Source organism: Scyliorhinus torazame, chromosome 4, assembly GCF_047496885.1.
Source record: "Scyliorhinus torazame isolate Kashiwa2021f chromosome 4, sScyTor2.1, whole genome shotgun sequence".
Classification (NCBI taxonomy): domain Eukaryota; kingdom Metazoa; phylum Chordata; class Chondrichthyes; order Carcharhiniformes; family Scyliorhinidae; genus Scyliorhinus; species Scyliorhinus torazame.
The window spans coordinates 52,038,846-52,065,557 of NC_092710.1; the positions used below are offsets into that span (position 1 = coordinate 52,038,846).

A 26,712-nucleotide genomic window follows, 5' to 3' on the forward strand; every position below is an offset into this window, starting at 1 on the left:
AAAATGCAAAGCCCATACTCATGGGGACTCTATGGAAGCAAGAGGAAATGCTCTTGCTGACCAAGCAGCAAGGGAAGCTGCCTCCCTTTGTGCCTCTCAGTGGCATCAGGAATCCAGTCACATTTACAAATTGGGAGTAGCTACCTTATTACATGATTTACGTGAAATGCAGAATGATTGTACAAAGGAAGAAAAATGGACATGGTTAGAATCAGGTATTCAACCAGGTGATGATGATGACATTTGGAGAGAAGTTCAAACTTGTAAACCAGTTGCACCACAATCGCCAATGCCTTTTTTAGCTCAACAAATTCATTCATGGGGACACATATCACCTCAACAAATGATGGATCGATTCCATAGAAGTTGGTGTGGTAAAGGATTTAAAAAACATGCACAATTGGTAGCAAACTGCTGTGTAACCTGTCAAAAGAATAACTTGGTACCCATAACATCAATGCCAAAATTAAGAGCTCCTGCTCCTGCAGGTCCATTCCAGGATATACAGGTAGATTACATCAGCCTTCCTAAATGACAAAAGTACAATGACGTCCTTGTAATAGTGGATAAATTCTCCAGATGGGTGGAAGCTGCTCCAGCTAGAAGAGGGACAGCTGCCCATACAGCCAAAGTGCTATGCAAAGACTTTATCCCTAGATGGGGAGTTCCAGCTAGCATTGACTCAGACAATGGATCACACTTCACAGGTGCTGTTTGTAAGGAAGTCTGTAAACTACTAAACATTATCTGGAATTTTCACTGTCCTTACATCCACAATCACCAGGAAAAGTGGAACGTATGAATCGAACTTTGAAAGAAAGACTGTCTAAATACAGCCAGGAAGGCATGAATTGGGTCCAAGCTTTGCCAATAGTGTTATGCAGTATTAGAGCTACACCAAACAGAACAACAGGCCTGAGTCCTTTTGAAATCATCACAGGCAGACCAATGTCTCTGCCAGGATCTATTGACTTGCGGAAAGCAGACTGTCATTTAATGAGTGATACTTTGTTGTCTTACTGTCAAGATCTAACAAATGCAGTTAGCTCTGCTTCTCAACAGGTGTTAGCTGCTTGGGGAGATCCTCCAGAAGGTGGGCACGACCTGGTGCCTGGTGAAGAAGTGTACGTTAAAAAGCTGCAAAAGGAACCCTTAGGATCAAAGTGGGAAAGTTCTTTCGTAATCCTTCTCACCACCCAATCCGCTGTGAAGTTAAAAGGAAAGAAAAGTTGGATTCATGCATCACACGTGAAGCGCGCATACAAGTAAAATGTTTGCCGCAATTTTAATTTTCAGTTCTGTGATTGGCTTTGTGAACGTTGTATCAGAACTGAATAAGAACACATTCCTTTACACATCTACGATATATGCTAAAAACGTTAATATTTCCAATTGTTGGGTATGCATTGCAACCCCTACTAACTCAGGGGAGGGTATTCCCTTTCTAACTATTCCCTTTAATGCTTCAGAAACGGCAGAATGGTACATCTATCAAAGTGTCCCTCACTCTGTGGTGATCCGTTCTGGAGCATATTCATGTGAAAAAGGAAGGTTCCAGGTTCGCATCCAAAAATATATTAAACTATGGAAATCTGCAGGTTATCCACTAAATACCTTTTTAGGATGGCACCAACTTAAATATAACCCTAACCAAAAACCTCAACATCTCAACCTCCCAACTAATGGTAAACAAAACGGATCAATTTGCTTCATGAGTAAGAACCCTAAAGGGATACAAATGGGTAATAGTATTTGTACTAATTATGTAGATGTTAACACAGCTTATAAATGTACAAACAATCTCTTACAAAGAGTTCTGCGGTCCTCAAAGATAACAGGCATACCTAATCTCAAAGATAATAAAACATTCGAAGACCGATGGTTCTTAGAAAATATTTACTTATATTCTGCTTATAATGGAACTTATTTTATTTGTGGTAATAAAGCATATCCCTGGCTCCCAACATCCTGGTCAGGATCTTGCTATTTAGGATACATTGTACCGGCCATTCGTCATGTGATTAATCTTCCTCATGCTTCAGAAGCAGTTGCTCGAAGGAACAAACGTTCCATTTTCTTAAAAGATGCAATTTTTGATAGAATGATTCCTTTCTATCAGGAAATGAGGATGGAGAATAAATTGAATAAAATAACAACCATCCTACAAAACGTAGCAGATTACACCGCCACTGCCCTAGATAAAATTTCTGACGAAATGCGAGCAATTCGAACCATGGTATTACAAAATCGAATGGCACTTGACTATGTGCTAGCTGGAAAATGTGGCACCTGCGCCCTGATTGGTGCAGAATGTTGCACTTTCATTCCCGATAACTCGAAAGAAGTTAAAGATTTGGCATTACATATCCAAAACGAAATCAAAAAACTTGATCCACCCCAATTTATCTCTCTCTGGGATAAAATTTGTGGGTGGCTTGGACCCACTGGAATGTCCACAATAAGAATAATCTCATTCTCCTGTGTAGCTGTATTCACCATTTACATAACATACCAATGTGCTAAGTGCATAAAAAACCTATTCGCTAAACGCAGGGGACCAACTATCAGAATGATTCAAACTAACCCAACGGTACCCGCAATTGATGAACTTGAGCTGAAATACTATTATTGAAATATTACTGATCAATCAACTACTTGACTATTATTAACATATTGTATCATTTATTAATACTGAATCAGTAGGATCAAATTTGATTAATTCATTAATTATAATAATTATTTTGACTGTATTATTAACATTGTATAATTTATTAATACTGAATCAGTAGGGTCAAATTTGATTAATCTATTAATTATAATAATTATTTTGAAATGCCTGTTGTATTTTAAGTGTCAATTTTATTGTTTAAAACTGCAATGATTCTTTGCGCTTTTACCTATCCTATCGCATTAATGATGTATTTTAATCTTTTCTGATATATCTCAATTTTTCGATTTATCAAAGGGCCGACTGTAGAAGCCAGGTATTTCGAATACAACTAGTATAGGTAAAAGATAGCTGTTTAAGCATAAATGTTGAGCCCCAGTTTTAATACCCATTTATACAGCATAATTCACTTTTACTGAAGTCCGTTGTTCTGGCAAATGCATATTTTCAAAGACAGTGTGACATTAAAACAGCAAGATAATTTGACACTGCTTGTGCTAATTGTCAAGGACAGGGACTGAATACACAGCACCATTGTTCACAATGCCGATAACAGTTAGGTCAGAAAAGCTGATGTTGCACATTGAAGATGGACGGCTTGCCATCAAATCAAATGTGTTTGAGTCTAACCCAAACCAATTAGGATTATATTGGGGTGTAATTAGACGACTTAAGACAGATATGAAAGTGTGTAACTGAAAAGTTTCTCCCGGCCATTTTAGGTTAGGTTTGGTTTTAGTGTTTAGTTTAGTCAGTTTTGTCCTTTATCGTCTCCATTTTAGAGATGTCTTTTGGGCGTTCTGTCAGTCTAACAGTCTGTGTCAGTGATGTTAGTCCACTTTTGACTTTGAGTTTGAGTTTAGCTGAAGATTAGCTCTCTCTCACTCTTCATGTTTCATTGCCAGACTTTGACCTTTAAAAAGTTACTTTCGAGCTGTCTGCCTAAGCAAAGAAAGATAATGTCTGTAATTCTCTGAGAGCTTCGAATTGTCTACGAATTGCCTTTTAAATGACTTTCAAATTGTAATCAAGCGACTACAAATAAAACAATTATTTTTGGCACCTGAGGAGTTTATACTGCAAATTTCTGCTGAGTTCCAGTATTCGCAAAGTGCTACTGATAACCGAATAGCAGAGATGATATAAATTCCTTCAACTATACACAGTCGAATAATACAAGGAATCGAACAACTTAACACAGTCTACAAATAGTACAAATCTTATAACTTGTCGTATTGCGCCAGGACTTGATTCATCAACTAAGCTTCCCCCAAACTTGGCGTGGTTCGACAGGTTAAGATCCTATAAATTAAAGATTCCTTCAGATGTTAAGATGCCTAAGATGTTAAGTCAGACTAAACGATCTACTATAAATATGTCTGTTTCTGACAAGTCAATGCCAACCATCCAAGACGTCATAAGGTTACAGGAGGACGCTCCTGAGAGTGATAAACAAATGTGGAAACGGTTAGGTTGTACATATGATTCTGTTTCCTCTTTATGGACCACGCCTGCACATCAGACTTATATGTCTGATGTGCTGGCTTTATGGGTAATTGAATGTGTACACTTTGCAACTCATTGTGGGGCTCGAGGGACTAGTGATTTGTTGCTGGACACTTGGTGGCACCCTAAAATGCAGGGGTTGGCCCAAAGTATCAGTAATCGGTGTTTGATTTGTCAGCAATATAACACCGGAAAAGGTATCTCTTGTGGGATGGGGCAAACCCCGTTGCCCAGTGGTCCCTTTGAGACGCTCCAAATGGATTACATTGAGTTGGAAAGGTGTCAATGTTATAAATATGTTTTGGTCATTGTGGATGTGTTCAGCAGATGGGTCGAGGCGTATCCGACTATCGATAATAAAGTTGCTACTGTGGTTAAAGTCTTGATGAGGGAATTCATTCCCCGGTACGGTATACCAGCTCAGTTAAGTTCTGATAATGGGCCTCATTTAATTGGACAAATTAACAAGGAGTTTTGCTCACAGTTGGGCATACGCCAGCAGTTACACTGTGCTTATAGACCGCAGGCGGCCGGGTTGGTTGAGAGACACAATCAGACCCTCAAAACTAAATTGGCTAAATTAAGAGCAGACACGGGACTGACATGGCTTAAGTTGCTCCCCGTTGCCCTCTTCCAGCTGCGGGTTACACCTGCGGGACCGGCCCGGCTCTCTCCCGCCGAGATTCTTTATGGCAGGCCTCTTAGAACTCCCTGGAGCCTGCAGGTTCCCAGACTGGTTCAGTTTCATCAGATGACTGAAGAGATGACCACCTATGTTCTAGCCCTCACGCAAGTGCTCAAGGAACTCCATGGCCAGGTCCACGCGGCTCACCAGCCATCGCCCCCAGTACTTAGCTCACTTTCAGTCCAGCCCGGTAGTTATGTCATGGTCAAAAATTGGACTAGGAAGGGATCGGAGCCGCGATGGGACAGGCCCTTCCAAGTTCTCCTTACCACCCCCACAGCAGTTAAAGTGGAGGGGCGAAGTGCTTGGGTCCACCTACATCACTGTAAATTGAGTCCATCTCCACTACTGTAAAAGGTCGGATACTAAACTGCCTCCCTTCTCCAGTGCTATTTTACAGGTGTGGAGCATGATGGAGTGGCTACGCATCGTCTGTATGATATTTGGCCTCACTTCGCTTGGCGTGTTATTGGCGATGGACATGGAAAAGGGGAATATTATGTATCTGTGTAGCCCCAACCAATCTACAAGGTTACATCACCTTTGCAATGGTGATGTTCTTCGCTGCCCCCAGAGACGAGGACATGGTATCGGCTCATGGAAGGTCATCAAAGTTAAGGAGAATGCAGGAGTCATGAAGCAGTTGCACCGGTCCCGGGGATGGGAAGGGAACATTATATGGACATTGCCTTGTTTTTGGAATACATGTAAATTCGATTTTGGATGTGTTAAGAGTGGTGCAATAAAGGTAAAATCAGGCCGTCAGGAGAGCGTAGGAAGAGGCTATGAGAAAGTGAAAGGGACTAGAGAGAGGACGGGGCGTATGAGAAGGGAAGTACAGCTAGAACGTAGGTTACCGGGAGATACACTTAAGTTAATTAAAGGCCAAACTGAGGAAAACCCGGGTAGTATGAATCTCTTCTACCAGATTTACCACCGCTTGTATGGCCAGGGACGGGTTGTCTGCTACCCAAACCCCGCAGCGGTGTCTAGGTTATTTTCTGTTTCACCGCTTTGGGGCACTACCCAAACGGTGGTCCATTGTCAGCATTCCGAACCACTGCCCGAGCAAGTCACTCTTCCTTACGATCCGGATTCAGCACCACCGGCTATTTGCCTTCTCTTCCTCGGGATAATTCCCATTCACAGTACGATAGGCTGCGACGGTGGAGGGCGTACATACCTAGCCACTTCACTCCCAATAGGGATTCCTGGTCATACGAGAATTGCTTCAGCAGTGAAGGATATGGCTGTTTGCTGGTAGAGGTGGACACAAATATAGCATGTCTGTTTCCCACCTGTACGGACAGGAGGTGCCATATCACCCAGGCGTCTGCCCAATGCGTTTGTTACAACACCACTTGCGTTCCATTGAACGCCGGCCTCCAGCTCCTTTGTGGCTGGGCGAATGTCTCTCATATCACTGTTGGGACTAGGGCTTTCCGCATTGCTAGGCGGCCCGAATGGGCGTTTCAAAGTTGGATAAACTGGGCTACTGGAGGGTCCTTACGCAACCGATATGCTGATTGTGATGCTAGCCTGCACACGGAGCAAGGATACTACTTTTTATTTAATGGTACAGCGACCAATGTTTTGTCACCCCCATTTCCCCGCCGAATTGCTATAGGGACTCTAGTCCCTACCACAGTCCCCTGCCCTTCGGCGTGGAACCTGCATAATCAGTTAGCACGCCGGGCAGTCTCTGCTGAATTTTGCGAGAACTGGAAAAAACCTCAGGTTCTTGCACCCAACCGGGGCCACTCAGCCGGGTGGGGCATTCTGGGCGTATTGACACTGGGAGGTGTGGGGGGTTCCTTGGCTGTCAGTGATCGGAATTATTTTATTTGCGGCCTTACCATCTTGGGAAATGAAACCTTGGGAGCCCTCGGGGCAATAACCAAGGAGTTGTCTCAGCTACGGTTGTTTGCAATGCAGAACCGGTATGCTCTTGACTATCTTCTGGCCCGTGAGGGTGGGGTATGCGCCATAGTGCAGGGCAAGTGTATCGTGGGAGTTCAAGACTTGACCGCTAACATCACTAAATTTATGGATCGCATACGGGATCACTTGGACGGGATGCAGGATCCTGGCTCTTGGGGTAACTGGGGATTTGGAGGTTGGAAGGACTGGTTGATAAATATGGCCATGTATCGAGTGGTAGCTATCGGCTGCATCTTTGTGGGCCTGGCCATCCTTAAATGTGTGATGGGTAGAATGCGGGGTGCACTGGATCAGATCACCGCCCCAAAAAATTTAACTGTTAAAATCCATGAGGGTGAAGCAGATGAAGGGGGGCTTAGACAGGAATTGGAAATGCAGCGGCAGGTCTTTTTAGATGAGGAACCGTAGCTATGGATTGGATAGTTCGGTTATCATGGAATGATAAAAGGAGTGAATGACGAATGTGATATAAAATAGTTACTTTAGAGATATTAGTTAATGTAATGTAGAAATAAGCCACTTTGATTCTGGCAAGTAGAGACAAAGGATTTTAGACCGCATGGAAAAAAGCAGGAAGAGGTGTGTCTATGAGAGTGATGTTGAATTGATAGGGGCCGGAGAAAGGGATTGGAAGTGAGCCAATCAGAATAGATCAAACAAGTCAGGAGGGACATAGGATGACCTATGGGTGTCGAGTATGTGAAACTTGATGCCATTTGAATGTATCAGTACTGATCTCTTTGTCTGGGACATTCACTTAGTTCCCGGGGCTGCAGAGAGCAACACGTTATCTGTATCACTGTGGACTAGGTAGCTTGCAAGCTGAATAAAATAACTAATGTTATACCTGCAAATCCATCTCGACTTTTATTGAGGCCAGACTGACGGATAAAGAAATTTGAGATTCAACATTTGCGAGGGAAATGAGCTGGAGAGGCTGAATTGCCAGTGAAGGAAATTCAAAAGATACAATATGAGACTTTGACGTGAGTTATGAGAGAACTGTTGAAATGGGCCCTGATAGCTCAGTCGGTTGAGCATCAGACTTTTGATCTGAAGGTTCAGGGTTCAAGTCCCTGTCAGGGTATTGATTTTGGTTCAAGGCGTTTGCTTCCCAATGAACGGTTGGAAATAAAAATAAAGAATGCAGGATGTTTTATGGAAAGTGGAAGAACCGTGACAACGTCGTGTTGGCCAAATTGCAACAGCCGTCCAGAATTTTGAAGAATTTTTGCTAGATTTTCAGTGAATGTAAAAACTCTCTCCTGGTCTTATCCAGCATTATACCACTGTAGTTTTCTGGCCATGTTTAATCACTTCCCAATTCACAAAATATTTCCTGTTTGTATACTTCTTTCCTGCAGAACTGCTTTTAAATTAATAACTTTCAGAAATAACTGCAATTTTTACAGTTTCAAAAGCCCAGTGCCGATGAAGATTTTGGTTTGCACTCTCAAAGTCAGCAGGAGAAATCAACAATACTGATGTTTAATCAAAACAATTGAAATCGGTTCTACACTTGCAAACATGTCATGCAGGTTGGTGCTGTGGCTTAGATGGTTAAAGCGCCTGTCTTGTAAACAGGTGATCCTGAGATCAAATCTCAGCAATACATTTACACTTTCAGGTCAAAGCATGTAGCCTGTGAAAAATGCTTGTCATTTAATGGTGAACACAGAAAATGTTGACAACATTTCTGTCGTGCTGTCCTTCAAGATTGCTTTTCCTTGATTTATGTCAAACTTGATTCAAACTTCCATATCTCCCACTTTTCACGCAACTTCCATTTTCCTCATCTACTCCATTGCATGTAACCTCGCTTCAGCTCTGAATAAGGATCACACGGATTTGAAACATTAACTTTGTGTCTGGCTCCACAGACATCCTCAAATTTTATGAGCTTTAATCTAATCATTTTTAGTTTCTCATGCAGATTCACAACATGTGCAGTATTTTCCTTTGAATGCACGACAGGATTGACCTCAGGAAATCCAGAAGGAACATTTTGAATGTCTGTCAGCGATGTCTGTGAGCAAAGATTGAATGATTAAATGATTTACTCTGATGAAGAGTGACGCAGCCTCGAAACGTTAGCTCGGTTCTCTCTTCACAGATGCTGCCAGACCCACTGAGATTTTCCATCATTTCCTGTTTTTTTTCAGATTTCATAACTGCAGTAATTTGCCTTTTTATTGGACGATATATGTTGCTGCATGTCAGCAAGAACGATTTGGGCGGGATAAAGGATGGGGCGTTTTCTCTGAAGATGTGGCGTTGACAGATCTATTTACACCCTGAAACTTTGCGATTTGCATAATTTGCTACTTTACTAGATGAGCTGACTTGCGTTCACTCTCTGCCACAACAAACAACAGATGACATGCTTTATTACCTCTCTAAAAATACAATCCGTATCTCTGCAGCTTCCCACTGATATCTCAGCGAACTAACCGTAATCTTCAATGTCTTGAAGTCCCAGTGCATGTCCCTGGGTAACAACAGTTGTCACATCACAGGTCATTGGAAAAATGCGAGTCCAAGTTGAAGAATTTGAGAAAGGAAGCCGAAGGGAGGCTGCCGGTCTGCTTGCGAGGGAAATGAGCTGGAGAGGCTGAATGACCAGCGAAGGAAATTCAAAAGATACAATATGAGACTTTGAAGTGAGCTGTGAGAAACTTTTTTAAATGGGGCTTGGTAGCTCAGTCGGTAGAGCATCAGACTTTTAATCTGAGGGTCCAGGGTTCAAGTCCCTGTCAGGGTTTCAATTTTGGCTCAAGGCGTTTGCTTCCCAATGAACGGTAGGAAATGAAAAATAAAGAATACAGGATGCTTTATGGAAAGTGGAAGAACCGTGACAACATCGTGCTTGCCAAATTGCAACAGCCGTCCAGAATTTTCAATAATTGTTGCTAGATTTTCAGTTGATGTTTAAACTCTCTCCTGGACTTATCCTGCATTATATCACTATAGTTTTCTGGCCATGTTTAATCACTTGCCAATTTGCAAAATATTTCCTGTTTGTATACTTCTTTGTTGCAGAACTGCTTTTAAATTAATAACTTTCAGAAATAACTGCAATCTTTACAGTTTCAAAAGCCCAGTGCCGATGAATATTTTAATTTGCACTCTCAAAGTCAGCAGGAGAAATCAACAATACTGATGTTTAATCAAAACAAACGAAATCTGTTCCACACTTGCAAGCCTGTCTTGCAGATTGGTGCTGTGGCTTAGATGGTTAAAGTGCCTGTCTTGTAAACAGTAGATCCTGAGTTAAATCTCAGCAGTACCTTTATACATTCAGGTCAAAGCATGTAGCCTGTGAAGAATGCTCCTCATTTAATGGTGAACACAGAAAATGTTGACAACATTTCTGTGGTACTGACCTTCAAGATTGCTTTCCCTTGTTTTATGTCAAACTTGATTCAAACTTCCCTATCGCCCATTTTTCACGCAACTTCCATTTTTCTCATCTACTCCATTGCATGTAACCTCGCTTCAGCTCTGAATAAGGATCACACGGATTTGAAACATTAACTTTGTGTTTGGCTCCACAGACATCCTCAAATTTTATGAGCTTTAATCCAATTATTTTTGTTTCTCATGCACATTCACAACATGTGCAGTATTTTTCTTTGAATGCACAACAGGATTGACCTCAGGAAATCCAGTAGGAACATTTTGAATGTTTGTCAGCGATGCCTGTGAGCAAAGATTGAACGATTCAATGATTTACTCTGATGAAGAATGACCCTGCCTCGAAACTTTAGCTCGGTTCTCTCTTCACAGATGCTGCCAGACCCACTGAGATTTTCCATAATTTCCTGTTTTTTTTCAGATTTCACATCTGCAGTAATTTGCCTTTTTATTGGACGATATATGTTGCTGCATGTCAGCAAGAACGATTTGGGCGGGATAAAGGATGGGGCGTTTCCCATGAAGATGTGGCATTGACAGATCTATTTACACCCTGAAACTTAGCAATTTGCAGAATTTGCTACTTTACGAGATGAGCTTACTTGCGTTCACACTCTGCCACAACAAACAACAGATGACATGCTTTATTCCCTCTCTCAAAATACAATCTTTATCTCTGCAGCTTCACACTCACATCTCAGCGAACTAAATGTAATCTTCAATGACTTGAAGCCCCAGTGCATGTCCCTGCGTAACAACAGTTGTCACATCACAGGTCATTGGTAAAATGCGAGTCCAAGTTGAAGAATTTGAGAAAGAAAGCCGAAGGGAGGCTGCCGGTCTGCTTGCGAGGGAAATGAGCTGGAGAGGCTGAATGACCAGTGAAGGAAATTCAAAAGATACAATATGAGACTTTGACGTGAGCTATGAGAGAACTGTTGAAATGGGCCCTGATAGCTCAGACGGTTGAGCATCAGGCTTTTAATCTGAAGGTCCAGGGTTCAAGTCCCTGGCAGGGCATTTCTTTTGGTTCAAGGCGTTTGCTTCCCAATGAACGGTTGGAAATAAAAATAAAGCATTCAGGATGTTTTATGGAAAGTGGAAGAACCGTGACAACATCGTGTTGGCCAAATTGCAACAGCCGTCCAGAATTTTGAAGAATTTTTGCTAGATTTTCAGTGAATGTAAAAACTCTCTCCTGGTCTTATCCAGCATTATACCACTCTCGTTTTCTGGCCATGTTTAATCACTTACCAATTCGCAAAATATTTCCTGTTTGTATACTTCTTTCCTGCAGAACTGCTTTTAAATTAATAACTTTCAGAAATAACTGCTATCTTTACAGTTTCCAAAGCCCAGTACCGATGAATATTTTAATTTGCAAACTCAAAATCAGCAGGAGAAATCAACAATACTGATGTTTAATCAAAACAATTGAAATCTGTTCTACACTTTCAAAGCTGTCTTGCAGATTGGTGCTGTGGCTTAGATGGTTAAAGTGCCTGTCTTGTAAACAAGCGATCCTGAGTTCAAATCTCAGCAGTACCTTCATACATTCAGGTCAAAGCATGTAGCATGTGAAGAATGCTCCTTGTTTACTGGTGAACACAAATAATGCTAACAACATTTCTGTAGTACTGACCTTCAAGATTGCTTTCCCTTGACTAATTTCAAACTTCCATTTTTCACGCAATTTCCATTTACCTTTATACATTCAGGTCAAAGCATGTAGCCTGTGAAGAATGCTCCTCATTTAATGATGAACACAGACAATGGTGACAACATTTCTGTGGTACTGACCTTCAAGATTGCTTTCCCCTGTTTTATGTCAAACTTGATTCAAACTTCCATATCTCCCATTTTTCACGCAATTCCATTTTCCTCATCTACTCCATTGCATGCAACCTCGCTTCAGCTCTGAATAAGGATCACACGGATTTGAAACATTAACTTTGTGTCTGGCTCCACAGACATCCTCAAATTTTATGAGCTTTCATCCAAGCATTTTTAGTTTCTCATGCAGATTCACAACATGTGCAGTATTTTCCTTTGAATGCATGACAGGATTGACCTCAGGAAATCCAGTACCAACATTTTGAATGTTTGTCAGCGATGTCTGTGAGCAAAGATTGAATGATTAAATGATTTACTCTGATGAAGAGTGACCCAACTTCGAAACGTTAGCTCGGTTCTCTCTTCACAGATGCTGCCAGACCCACTGAGATTTTCCATCATTTCCTGTTTTAATTCAGATTTCACATCCGCAGTAATTTGCTTTTTTATTGGACGATATATGTTGCTGCATGTTAGCAAGAACGATTCGGGCGGGATAAATTGTTGGGCATTTTCCATGAAGATGTGGTGTTAACAGATCTATTGACACCCTGAAATTTGCGATTTGCATAATTTGTTTTTTTTCTAGATGAGCTTTCTTGCGTTCACACTCTGCCACAACAAACAACAGATGACACCCTTTATTCCCCCTCTTAAAATACAATCTGTATCTCTGTAGCTTCCCACTCATATCTCAGCGAACTAACCGTAATCTTCAATGTCTTGAAGTCCCAGTGCATGTCCGTGGGCAACAACAGTTGCCACATCTCAAGTCATTGGTAAAATGCGAGTCCAAGTTGAAGAATTTGAGAAAGGAAACCAAAGGGAGGCTGCCGGTCTGCTTGCGAGGGAAATGAGCTGGAGAGGCTGAATTACCAGTCAAGGAAATTCAAAAGATACAATATGAGACTTTGAAGTGAGCTATGAGAGCATCTTTACATTGGGCCCTGGTAGCTCAGTTGGTAGAGTATCAGACTTTTAATCTGATGGTCCAGGGTTCAAGTCCCTGTCAGGGCTTTGATTTTAGCTCAAGGCGTTTGCTTCCCAATGAACGGTCGGAAATAAAAATAAAGAATGCAGGATGCTTTATGGAAAGTGGAAGAACCGTGACAACGTCGTGTTTGCCAAATTGCAACAGCCGTCCAGAATTTTCAAGAATTTTTGCTAGATTTTCAGTTGATGTTTAAACTCTCTCCTGGACTTGTCCTGCATTATACCACTGTAGTTTTCTGGTCATGTTTAATCACTTACCAATTCGCAAAATATTTCCTGTTTGTATACTTCTTTCCTGCAGAACTGCTTTTAAATTAATAACACTCAGAAATAACTGCAATCTTTACAGTTTCAAAAGCCCAGTGACGATGAATATTTTAATTTGCACTCTCAAAGTCAGCAGGAGAAATCAACAATACTGATGTTTAATCAAAACAATTGAAATCTGTTCCACAACTTGCAAAACTGTCTGGCAGATTGGTGCTGTGGCTTAGATGGTTAAAGCGCCTGTCTTGTAAACAGGAGATCCTGAGTTCAAATCTCAGCAGTACCTTTGTACATTCAGGTCAAAGCATGTAGCCTGTGAAGAATGATAAACACAGAAAATGTTGACAACAATGCTGTGGTATTGACCTTCAAGATTGCTTTCCCCTGTTTTACGTCAAACTTCCATATCTCCCATTTTTCACGCAACTTCCATTATCCTCATCTACTCCATTGCATGTAACCTCGCTTCAGCTCTGAATAAGGATCACACGGATTTGAAACATTAACTTTGTGTGTGGCTCCACAGACATCCTCAAATTTTATGTGCTTTAATCAAATCATTTTTAGTTTCTCATGCACATTCACAACATGTGCAGTATTTTCCTTTGAATGCACGACAGGATTGACCTCAGGAGATCCAGTAGGAACATGTTGAATGTCTGTCAGCGATGTCTGTGAGCAAAGATTGAATGATTAAATGATTTACTCTGATGAAGAGTGACGCAGCCTCGAAACGTTAGCTCGGTTCTCTCTTCACAGATGCTGCCAGACCCACTGAAATTTTCCATAATTTCCTGTTTTTTTTCAGATTTCACATCTGCAGTAATTTGCCTTTTTATTGGACGATATATGTTGCTGCATGTCAGCAAGAACGATTTGGGCGGGATAAAGGATGGGGCGTTTTCCATGAAGATGTGGCGTTGACAGATCTATTTACACCCTGAAAATTTGCGATTTGCATAATTTGCTACTTTACTAGATGAGCTTACTTGCGTTCACACTCTGCCACAACAAACAAAGATGACACGCTTTATTCCCTCTCTCAAAATACAACCTGTATCTCTGCAGCTTCCCACTCACATCTCAGCGAACTAAACATAATCTTCAATGTCTTGAAGTCCCAGTGCATGTCCCTGGGTAACAACAGTTGTCACATCACAGGTCGTTGGTAAAATGCGAGTCCAAGTTGAAGAATTTGAGAAAGAAAGCCGAAGGGAGGCTGCCGGTCTGCTTGCGAGGGAAATGAGCTGGAGAGGCTGAATGACCAGTGAAGGAAATTCAAAAGATACAATATGAGACTTTGAAGTCAGCTCTGAGAATATTTTCATAATGGGCCCTGGTAGCTCAGTCGGTAGAACATCAGACTTTTAATCTGAGGGTACAGGGTTCAAGTCCCGGTAAGGGGTTTGATTTTGGCTCAAGGCGTTTGCTTCCCAATGAACGGTCAGAAATAAAAATAAAGAATGCAGGATGCTTTATGGAAAGTGGAAGAACCGTGACAACGTCGTGTTTGCCAAATTGCAACAGCCGTCCAGAATTTTCAAGAATTTTTGCTAGATTTTCAGTTGATGTTTAAACTCTCTCCTGGACTTGTCCTGCATGATATCACTATAGTTTTCTGGCCATGTTTAATCACTTACCAATTCGCAAAATATTTCCTGTTTGTATACTTCTTTCTTGCAGAACTGCTTTTAAATTAATAACTTTCAGAATAACTGCAATTTTTACAGTGTCAAAAGCCCAGTGCAGATGAATATTTTAATTTGCACTCTCAAAGTCAGCAGGGGAAATCAACAATACTGATGTTTAATCAAAACAATTGAAATCTGTTCCACACTTGCAAGCCTGTCTTGCAGATTGGTGCTGCACATATTGTGAATCTGCATGAGAAACTAAAAATGCTTGGGTGAAAGCTCATAAAATTTGAGGATGTCTGTGGAGCCAAACACAAAGTTAATGTTTCAAATCTGTGTGATCCTTATTCAGAGCTGAAGCGAGGTTACATGCAATGGAGTAGATGAGGAAAATGGAAGTTGCGTGAAAAATGGGAGATATGGAAGTTTGAATCAAGTTGGACATAAAAGAGGGGAAAGCAATCTTGAAGGTCAGTACCACAGAAATGTTGTCAACATTTTCTGTGTTCACCATTAAATGAGGAGAATTCTTCACAGGCTACATGCTTTGACCTGAATGTATAAAGGTACTGCCGAGATTTGAACTCTGGATCTTCTGTTTACAAAATTGGCACTTTAAACAACTAACCCACAGCACCAATCTGCAAGACAGGCTTGCAAGTGTGGAACAGATTTCAATTGTTTTGATTAAACATCAGTATTGTTGATTTCCCCTGCTGACTTTGAGAGTGCAAATTAAAATTGGTAAGTGATTAAACATGGCCAGAAAACTATAGTGATATCATGCAGGACAAGTCCAGGAGAGAGTTTAAACAGTCAAGGAAATTCAAAAGATACAATATGAGACTTTGAAGTGAGCTATGAAAACATCTTTGCATTGGGCTCTGGTAGCTCAGTTGGTAGAGTATCAGACTTTTAATCTGATGGTCCAGGGTTCAAGTCCCTGTCAGGGCTTTGATTTTGGCTCAAGGCGTTTGCTTCCCAATGAACGGTCGGAAATAAAAATAAAGAATGCAGGATGCTTTATGGAAAGTGAAAGAACCGTGACAACGTCGTGTTTGCCAAATTGCAACAGCCGTCCAGAATTTTCAAGAATTTTTGCTAGATTTTCAGTTGACGTTTAAACTCTCTCCTGGTGTTGTCCTGCATTATATCACTATAGTTTTCTGGCCATGTTTAATCACTTACCAATTCGCAAAATATTTCCTGTTTGTATGCTCCTTTCCTGCAGAACTGCTTTTAAATTATTAACTTTCAGAATAACTGCAATTTTTACAGTGTCAAAAGCCCAGTGGCGATGAATATTTTAATTTGCACTCTCAAAGTCAGCAGGAGAAATCAACAATACTGATGTTTAATCAAAACAATTGAAATCTGTTCTACATTTGCAAAGTTGTCTTGCAGATTGGTGCTGTGGCTTACATGGTTAAAGCGCCTGTCTTGTAAACAGGAGATTGTGAGTTCAAATCTCAGCAATACCTTTATACATTAAGGTTTAAGCATGTAGCCTGTGAAGAATGCTCTTCATTTAATGGTGAACACAGAAAACGTTGACAAAATTTCTGTGGTACTGACCTTCAAGATTGCTTTCCCTTGATTTATGTCAAACTTGATTCAAACTTCCATATCTCCCACTTTTCATGCAACTTCCATTTTCCTCATCTACTCCATTGCATGTAACCTCGCTTCAGCTCGGAATAAGGATCACATGGATTTGAAACATTATCTTTGTTTCTGGCTCCGCAGCCATCCTCAAATTTTATGAGCTTTAATCCAATCATTTTTAGTTTCTCATGCAGATTCACAACATGTGCAGTATTTTCCTTTGAATGCACGACAGGATTGACCTCAGGAAATCCAGTAGGAACATTTTGAATGTTTGTCAGCGATGTCTGTGAGCAAAGATTGAATGATTACATAGAACATAGAACATAGAACGATACAGCGCAGTACAGGCCCTTCGGCCCATGATGTTGCATCTAAACAAAAGCCATCTAACCTACACTATGCCATTATCATACATATGTTTATCCAATAAACTTTTAAATGCCCTCAATGTTGGCGAGTTCACTACTGTAGCAGGTAGGGCATTCCACGGCCTCACTACTCTTTGCGTAAAGAACCTACCTCTGACCTCTGTCCTATATCTATTACCCCTCAGTTTAAAGCTATGTCCCCTCGTGCCAGCCATTTCCATCCGCGGGAGAAGGCTCTCACTGTCCACCCTATCTAACCCCCTGATCATTTTGTATGCCTCTATTAAGTCTCCTCTTAACCTTCTTCTCTCCAACGAAAACAACCTCAAGTCCATCAGCCTTTCCTCATAAGATTTTCCCTCCATACCAGGCAACATCCTGGTAAATCTCCTCTGCACCCGCTCCAAAGCCTCCACGTCCTTCCTATAATGCGGTGACCAGAACTGTACGCAATACTCCAAATGCGGCCGTACCAGAGTTCTGTACAGCTGCAACATGACCTCCTGACTCCGGAACTCAATCCCTCTACCAATAAAGGCCAACACTCCATAGGCCTTCTTCACAACCCTATCAACCTGGGTGGTAACTTTCAGGGATCTATGTACATGGACACCTAGATCCCTCTGCTCATCCACACTTCCCAGAACTTTACCATTAGCCAAATATTCCGCATTCCTGTTATTCCTTCCAAAGTGAATCACCTCATACTTCTCTACATTAAACTCCATTTGCCACCTCTCAGCCCAGCTCTGCAGCTTATTTAAATCCCCCTGTAACCTGCTACATCCTTCCACACTATCGACAACACCACCGACTTTAGTATCGTCTGCAAATTTACTCACCCACCCTTCTGCGCCTTCCTCTAGGTCATTGATAAAAATGACAAACAGCAACGGCCCCAGAACAGATCCTTGTGGTACTCCACTTGTAACTGAACTCCATTCTGAACATTTCCCATCAACCACCACCCTCTGTCTTCTTTCAGCTAGCCAATTTCTGATCCACATCTCTAAATCACCCTCAATCACCAGCCTCTGTATTTTCTGCAATAGCCTACCGTGGGGAACATTATCAAACGCTTTACTGAAATCCATATACACCACATCAACTGCTCTACCCTTGTCTACCTGTTCAGTCACCTTCTCAAAGAACTCGATAAGGTTTGTGAGGCATGACCTACCCTTCACAAAGCCATGCTGACTATCCCTGATCATATTATTCCTATCTAGATGATTATAAATCTTGTCTCTTATAATCCCCTCCAAGACTTTACCCACTACAGACGTGAGGCTCACCGGTCTATAGTTGCCGGGGTTGTCTCTGCTCCCCTTTTTGAACAAAGGGACCACATTTGCTATCCTCCAGTCCTCTGGCACTATTCCTGTAGCCAATGATGACATAAAAATCAAAGCCAAAGGTCCAGCAATCTCTTCCCTGGCCTCCCAGAGAATCCTAGGATAAATCCCATCAGGACCCGGGGACTTATCTATTTTCAGCCTGTCCAGAATTGCCAACACCTCTTCCCTACGTACCTCAATGCCATCTATTCTATTAGCCTGGGTCTCAGCATTCTCCTCCTCAACATTATCTTTTTCCTGAGTGAATGCTGACGAAAAATATTCATTTAGTATCTCACCTATCTCTTCAGACTCCACACACAACTTCCCATCCCTGTCCTTGACTGGTCCTTCTCTTTCCCTAGTCTAAGAGTAGGGAGGGCACTTTCAAGGTTAGTGCCATGGAGATTTTGCCAATAAACTCTGCATTCACCATTAAATTGGGAGCTTTTCATAACAGGTTACTTGTTTTGACCTAAAGGTATAAAGGCACTGCTGAGATTTGAACTTAAAATCTCCTGTTTACTTAGACAGGCGCTTTAACAAGCTAAGCCACAGCACCAACTTAAACCAGTACTGAGCCGACTTCCAGTTGCGGCAGAGATGAGCTAGCCGCACGTTTCGGCGGCTCAAGCTCCGACGGAACTTCGGGCTCTTTTAAGAGCCCCAACGGGAACTTTTACAGCCGAAAAACCCGGTGCGAGGCGCGAGGGAAGGGAGTCCCCCCCGAACGACGGAGGGAAAAACCGGCGGCGGCGGCTGCAGCCCGAAGAATCTGCAGCCAGAAGGTCAGAGGGAGTGGAACAAAATGGCGGCGGAGAAACCACAGGTGACATGGGGGCCTGAGCAGGACGAGGTGGTGAGACGGTGCGTGGACCTGCTGAAGAAGGAGGTAATGACCCCGTTGTTACAGGCAATTGAGGGGCTTAAGGAGACTTTAAAGACCCAGGAGACTGAACTTCGCGTGGTGGAGCAGAAGGTGTCAGGTATTGAGGACGAGGTCCTGGGCCTGGCGGTCAAGACTCAGACGCACGAGGCACTTCATAAAAAGTGTGCTGACAGGATTGAGGCCCTTGAAAATGGAGCGCGAAGGAAGAACCTCAGGATACTAGGTCTCCCGGGGGGTGTGGAAGGAGTGGACTGTGGAGCGTACGCAAGTAAGATGCTGAGCTCACTGATGGGAGCTGAGGCCCCTGCGGGCCCAATGGAGGTGGAGTGGGCAAATCGGATCCCGGCGAGAAGACCAAAAGCGGGAGAGCCACTGAGGGCGATAATCGTGCGATTCTACCGCCTTAAGGACAGAGAAGAGGTCCTGAGATGGGCTAAAAAGGTGCGGAGTAGCAGATGGGAGAATGCGGTGGTAAGGGTCTACCAGGATTGGAGTGCGGAGGTGGCGAGAAGGAGGGCGAGCTTCTACCGAGCCAAAGAGGTTTTGCACAAAAGGAAGGTGAAGTTTGGGATGCTGCAGCCGGCAAGACTATGGGTCACGCATCAGGAGAGACACTATTATTTCGAGACGGCGGAGGAAGCATGGTCCTTCATCAATGAAGAGAAACTGGACCGGAACTGAGGGACTGATGCTGCAGGGAACTGTTATTGTTGTTATTATTGTTTTTGTTAATGGGATGGTGAAAGTTAATCGAGAAGTAAACAGGGAAGGGGGGGGACACTGGGGAAATGTGGGCGCCGGTGAGGGGGGAGAGGCGGGACATAGTCGGAGAATGGGGAAGGAGAGGGGGAGGGGAAAGGGAGCTGCGCCATAAGAGGCGGGTCAGGTAAAGGGATGTTCCCGCGCCAGAAAGGATAAGGCGGGAAAATAGGCGCAAGGCGGATGGGAGTTCCCTCACACCGGGGGGGGGTCGAGGAGCGAGCAGGAGTAGCCGGGGTCAGTTGAAGTCAGCTGACTTACGGAAGTGATATGAGGGGAGCAATCAAGCTAGATAGGGATCTAGCGGGGCGGGGGTTGGGGGGGCGGGGGGGGGGGGGTGGGAGGGGACAACCGGGTTGCTGCTGTGAAATCCAAAAGGAAATGGCTAAAGAGAGGGTGGTCGGGGGCGGAATGCGACGCTGGGGGAGCGAGCGGGAGCGCGGAGGCGGGATATGGGACTGGCCTAGAGAAGGTAATGGCTAGTCGACACGGGAGGGGGGCAGGTAGCCCCCCAGTGAGGCTGATCACATGGAACGTGAGAGGCCTGAATGGACCGATAAAAAGGGCCCGAGTGCTCGCGCATTTGAAAGGACTGAGGGCAGACGTGGCTATGCTCCAAGAGACGCACCTCAAGGTGGCAGACCAAGTTAGGCTAAGGAAAGGATGGGTGGGACAGGTGTTCCACTCAGGACTGGACGCAAAGAACAGTGGGGTGGCCATTTTGGTGGGGAAACGGGTAGCATTTGAAGCAAAGAACATCGTAGCAGATAGTGGAGGTAGATATGTAATGGTGAGTGGTATGCTGGAGGGAATGGAGGTCGTGTTGGTTAATGTGTATGCCCCAAATTGGGACGATGCGGGGTTCATGAGATGGATGCTGGGGTGTATACCGGACCTGGAGGTAGGAAATTTGATTTTAGGAGGGGACTTTAATATGGTGCTGGACCCGGGGCTCGATAGATCCAGCTCAAGGACTGGAAGAAGGCCGGCAGCGGCCAAGGTACTTAAGGGGTTTATGGACCAAATGGGGGGAGTGAATCCATGGCGATTTCTTAGACCCAGGGCTAGGGAGTATTCCTTCTTCTCCCACGTCCATAAAGTGTACTCCCGGATAGATTTTTTTGTTTTAGGAAGGTCGTTGATCTCTAGGGTGGAAGAAGATGAATACTCAGCCATAGCGGTTTCGGATCATGCCCCACATTGGGTGGACCTGGAAGTAGGAGGGGACAGGGAGCAGAGAACACTCTGGCGATTAGATGTGGGACTGATGGCGGATGAGGGAGTGTGTGCAAGTGTGAGGGGGTGTATCGAGAGATACCTGGAGGTCAATGACGACGGCGACGTCCCTGTGGGTGTGGTCTGGAAGCACTAAAAGCGGTGGTCAGAGGAGAGCTGATTTCTATTGGGGCCCACAAAAGGAAAACAGAGGCCAAGGAAAGGGATAGATTACTGGGGGAGATTTTAAGGGTGGACAGGGAATTTGCAGAGACCCCGGAGGAGGAGCTATACAGGGAGAGGAGACGACTCCAGACCGAGTTTGACCTTCTGACCACCAGAAAGGCGGAGGTACTGTGGAGGAAGGCACAGGGGAGGAAGTATGAATATGGGGAAAAGGCTAGTCGCCTGTTGGTGCACCAACTGCGAAAGAGGGCAGCAGCGAGGGAGATAGGAGGAATTAGGGATGAAAGGGGAGACACTGTGCGAAGGGCAGGAAAGATAAATGAGGTGTTTAAGACCTTTTATGAAGAACTGTATAGGTCTCAGCCCCCAGAGGGAGAGGAGGGGATGCGGCAGTTCCTGGACCAGTTGAGGTTCCCGAAAGTGGAGGAGCAGGCGGTGGCAGGCCTGGGGGCGCCGATTGAGGTGGACGAGGTTATTAAGGGACTGGGAAGCATGCAAGCAGGGAAGGCCCCGGGGCCGGACGGGTTCCCGGTGGAATTCTACAGAAAATATGTTGACTTGTTGGCCCTGTTGTTGGCGAGGACGTTCAATGAGGCCAGGGAAGGGGGGACACTACCCCCGACAATTTCGGAGGCGACGATATCGCAAATTTTGAAGAGGGACAAAGATCCGATGCAGTGTGGGTCCTATGGGCCTATTTCACTATTGAACGTGGACGCCAAACTGCTAGCAAAGGTGCTGGCATCGAGGATAGAGGACTGTGTCCCAGGGGTGGTGCACGAAGACCAGACAGGGTTCGTAAAAGGGAGACAATTGAATGTTAACGTGCGACGGCTATTAGGGGTGATAATGATGCCCTCAGTGGAGGGGGAGGCAGAGATAGTGGCGGCAATGGACGCAGAGAAGGCATTTGATAGGGTGGAGTGGGAGTATTTATGGGAAGTGTTAAGGAGGTTTGGGTTTGGGAACGGATTTATTCGCTGGGTTAGACTACTTTATGGGGCACCAACGGCAAGCGTAGTTACAGGTCGACATAGATCGGAGTATTTCCGATTATATAGGGGAACAAGACAGGGATGCCCGCTGTCTCCATTGTTGTTTGAACTGGCAATTGAACCTCTGGCCATGGCGCTGAGAGACTCCAGGAAATAGAGAGGGGTGACTAGAGGGGGAGAAGAACACCGAGTCTCGTTATACGCGGATGACCTATTGCTATACGTGTCGGACCCAGCGGGGGGGATGATAGAGGTTATGCGAATCTTGAGGAGGTTCGGGGAATTTTCGGGGTATAGGTTAAACATGGGGAAGAGTGAATTAATTATATGTGATAAATCCAGGGGACCAGAGTAGAGAGATAGAAGGCTTACCGCTAAGGAAAGTGGAAAGAAACTTCCGATACTTGGGGATTCAGATCGCTAGGAGCTGGGGAACCTTGCACAGACTTAATCTGACACGGCTGGTAGAACAAATGGAGGAGGACTTTAAGAGGTGGGACATGCAGCCTTTATTGCTGGCGGGCAGGGTGCAGGCAATTAAGATGATGGTCCTCCCGAGGTTCTTATTTGTATTTCAATGTCTCCCTATTTTAATCACCAGGACCTTTCTTAATAAAATAGATAGAAGCATTACGAGCTTCGTGTGGGCAGGGAAAGTTCCGAGAGTAAGGAGGGGGTTCCTGCAGCGCAGTAGGGACAGAGGAGGACTGGCACTACCGAACTTGGGAGATTATTATTGGGCCGCCAATGTGGCAATGATACATAGATGGATGATGGAGGGTGAGGGAGCGGCATGGAAAAGGCTGGAGAGAAGGTCTTGTAAAGGGACGAGTCTCGAGGCGCTGGTGACGGCGCCGCTACCGTTCTCACCGAAAAAGTACACCACGAACCCGGTGGTGGCGGCAACACTGAACATATGGGGACAGTGGAGGCGACAGAGAGGGGTGCAGGGAGCCCTGGTGGGGTCCCCTATCAGGAACAACCATAAGTTCGCCCCAGGAAGAATGGATGGAGGATTTCAGAGCTGGTACCAGTTGGGAATTAGGAAGGTGGGAGATTTATTCATAGATGGGACTTTTGCAAGCTTGGGAGCACTGGAGGAAAAGTATAAGTTACCCCGGGGGAATTTCTTGAGATATATGCAGGTGAGGGCGTTTACTAGACAACAGGTGAGGGAATTTCCGCGGCTCCCGACACAGGGGATACAGGACAGGGTGCTTTCAGGGGTGTGGGTCGGAGAGGGCAAGGTGTCAGAGATTTATAGAGAGATGAGGGAAGAGGGGGAGGAGTTGGTGGGCGAACTAAAAAGAAAGTGGGAAGAAGAATTAGGGGAGGAGATAGAGGAGGGTATGTGGGCTGATGCCCTAAGCAGGGTAAATTCCTCTTCCTCATGCGCCAGGCTTAGCCTGATTCAATTTAAGGTGCTACATAGAGCACGCATAACGGGGACAAGATTGAGCAGGTTCTTTGGAGTGGAGGACAAATGTGGGAGGTGTGGCGGGAGCCCGGCAAACCACGCACATATTTTGTGGGCATGCCCGGCACTGGAAGGGTACTGGAAGGGAGTGACGGGAGTGTTTCGCAGGTGGTGAAGGCACGGGTCAAACCAGGCTGGGGGTTAGCTCTATTTGGAGTTGCGGAAGAGCCGGGAGTGCAGGAGGCGAAAGAGGCCGATGTCGTGGCCTTTGCGTCCCTCGTAGCCCGGCGCAGGATCCTACTCATGTGGAAGGAGGCGAAACCCCCCGGACTGGAGGCCTGGGTAAACGATATGGCGGGGTTTATTAAACTGGAGCAGATAAAGTTTGCCCTGAGAGGATCGGCTCAAGGGTTCACCAGGTGGTGGCAGCCATTTCTCGACTACCTAGGGGAACGTTAGAGGGAAGACAGATGACCAGCAGCAGCAACCCAGGGGGAGGGGGGGGGGGGGGGCGGGGAGGGGGGGAGGAGTCTTAGTTGAGTATAGGTCAATAGAGTACGAGCTTTTGTTACTTGTATATTATTATTATTATTATTATTGTTAAAAAGTTTTTTAAAAATTCGTTTCGATTGTTTTGTAAGCGGGAAAAATGTTGCTCAGGGAAAAAAAAATTCAATAAAACCAGTACTGAGCCTCTGACTGTGTGTAAATATCCCCAGTACTGAGCCTCTGACTGTGTGGCACTATCCCCAGTACTGAGCCTCGGACTGTGTGGCTCTATCCCCAGTAGTGAGCCTCTGACTGTGTGACACTATCCCCAGTACTGAGTCTCTGACTGTGTGGCACTATCCCCAGTACTGAGTCTCTGACTGTGTGGCACTATCCCCAGTACTGAGCCCCTGACTGTGTGGCACTATCCCCAGTACGGAGCCTCTGACTGTGTGGCACTATCCCCAGTACTGAGCCTCTGGCTGTGTGGCACTATCCCCAGTCCTGAGCCTCTGACTGTGTGGCTCTATCCCCAGTACTGAGCCTCTGACTGTGTGGCACTATCCCCAGTACTGAGCCTCTGACTGTGTGGCTCTATCCCCAGTACTGAGCCTCTGACTGTGTGGCACTATCCTCAGTACTGAGCCTCTGACTGTGTGGCACTATCCCCAGTACTGAGCCTCTGACTGTGTGGGCTCTATCCCCAGTACTTAGCCTCTGACTGTGTGGCACTGTCCCCAGTACTGAGCATCTGACTGTGTGGCACTATCCCCAGTACTGAGCATCTGACCGTGTGGCACTATCCCCAGTACTGAGCCTCTGACCGTGTGGCACTATCCCCAGTACTGAGCCTCTGACTGTGTGGCACTGTCCCCAGTACTGAGCATCTGACTGTGTGGCACTATCCCCAGTGCTGAGCCTCTGACTGTGTGGCACTATCCCCAGTACTGAGCCTCTGACCGTGTGGCACTATCCTCAGTACTGAGCCTCTGACTGTGTGGCACTATCCCCAGTACAGAACCTCTGACTGTGTGACACTATCCCCAGTACAGAACCTCTGACTGTGTGGCACTATCCCCAGTACTGAGCCTCTGACTGTGTGGCACTATCCCCAGTACTGAGCCTCTGACTGTGTGGCACTATCCCCAGTACTGAGCCTCTGACTGTGTGGCACTATCCCCAGTACTGAGCCTGACTGCGTGGCACTATTCCTGGTACAGAACCTCTGATTGTGTGCCACTATCCCCAGTACTTAGCCTCTGACTGTGTGGCACTATCCCCAGTACTGAGCCTCTGACTGTGTGGCACTATCCTCAGTACAGAACCTCTGACTGTGTGACACTATCCCCAGTACAGAACCTCTGTCTGTGTGGCCCTGTCCCCAGTACTGAGCCTCTGACTGTGTGGCACTATCCCCAGTACTGAGCCTCTGACTGTGTGGCACTATCCCCAGTACTGAGCCTGACTGCGTGGCACTATTCCTGGTACAGAACCTCTGATTGTGTGCCACTATCCCCAGTACTTAGCCTCTGACTGTGTGGCACTATCCCCAGTACTGAGCCTCTGACTGTGTGGCACTATCCCCAGTACTGAGCCTCTGACTGTGTGGCACTATCCCCAGTACTGAGCCTCTGACTGTATGGCACTATCCCCAGTACTGTGTCTCTGACTGTGAGGCACTATCCTCAGTACTGAGCCTCTGACTGTGTGGCACTATCCCCAGTACTGAGCCTCTGACTGTGTGGCACTATCCCCAGTACTGAGCCTCTGACTGTGAGGCACTATCCTCAGTACTGAGCCTCTGACTGTGTGGCACTATCCCCAGTACTGAGCCTCTGACTGTGTGGCACTATCCTCCGTACAGAACCTCTGACTGTGTGACACTATCCCCAGTACTGAACCTTTGTCTGTTTGGCCCTGTCCCCAGTACTGAGCCTCTGACTGTGTGGCACTATCCCCAGTACTGAACCTCTGTCTGTGTGGCACTATCCCCAGTACTGAGCCTCTGATTGTGTGGCACTATCCCCAGTACTGAGCCTCTGACTGTGTGGCACTATCCCCAGCACTGAGCCTCTGTCTGTGTGGCACTATCCCCAGTACTGAGCCTCTGTCTGTGTGACACTATCCCCAGTACTGAGCCTCTGTCTGTGTGGCCCTGTCCCCAGCACTGAGCCTCTGTCTGTGTGGCCCTGTCCCCAGTACTGAGCCTCTGTCTGTGTGGCCCTGACCCCAGCACTGAGCCTCAGACTGTGAGTTGTTATTCACAGCACTAAACCTCTTGTTATGTGGAACTATCCCAAGTCTTACGATCTGACAATGCGGCCGCTCTTCAATGCTGACTTGAACTCACACGGTTCTGATGCTAGAAACGGGCTGTGATGTGCAGATTGATTGGAATAACACAATGGTTAAAATGGCTGAACTGGGAGTATGTACTCCAACGTCGAATATTATCTTCAATAAATTAAAATAAATTAAGAATAATTGGAATCATGAATATAGTAATAC

General features: G+C 45.1%; 7 non-coding genes across 7 annotated transcripts; all 7 read left to right on the top strand.

Annotated features, from left to right (window-relative positions):
* The first annotated feature begins 7,814 nt into the window (after positions 1-7,814).
* On the top strand, positions 7,815-7,887 carry trnak-uuu (transfer RNA lysine (anticodon UUU)). Its single transcript has one exon. It is a non-coding gene; the product is annotated as a tRNA-Lys (tRNA).
* A 1,601-nt stretch (positions 7,888-9,488) lies between these two features.
* trnak-uuu (transfer RNA lysine (anticodon UUU)) lies at positions 9,489-9,564 on the top strand. The gene has a single exon. It is a non-coding gene; the product is annotated as a tRNA-Lys (tRNA).
* A 1,597-nt stretch (positions 9,565-11,161) lies between these two features.
* trnak-uuu (transfer RNA lysine (anticodon UUU)) lies at positions 11,162-11,234 on the top strand. Its single transcript has one exon. It is a non-coding gene; the product is annotated as a tRNA-Lys (tRNA).
* A 454-nt stretch (positions 11,235-11,688) lies between these two features.
* On the top strand, positions 11,689-11,762 carry trnat-ugu (transfer RNA threonine (anticodon UGU)). The gene has a single exon. It is a non-coding gene; the product is annotated as a tRNA-Thr (tRNA).
* Positions 11,763-12,991: 1,229 nt separating this feature from the next.
* Positions 12,992-13,064, top strand: trnak-uuu (transfer RNA lysine (anticodon UUU)). The gene has a single exon. It is a non-coding gene; the product is annotated as a tRNA-Lys (tRNA).
* A 455-nt stretch (positions 13,065-13,519) lies between these two features.
* trnat-ugu (transfer RNA threonine (anticodon UGU)) lies at positions 13,520-13,593 on the top strand. The gene has a single exon. It is a non-coding gene; the product is annotated as a tRNA-Thr (tRNA).
* A 2,229-nt stretch (positions 13,594-15,822) lies between these two features.
* On the top strand, positions 15,823-15,895 carry trnak-uuu (transfer RNA lysine (anticodon UUU)). Its single transcript has one exon. It is a non-coding gene; the product is annotated as a tRNA-Lys (tRNA).
* The last annotated feature ends 10,817 nt before the right edge of the window (positions 15,896-26,712 follow it).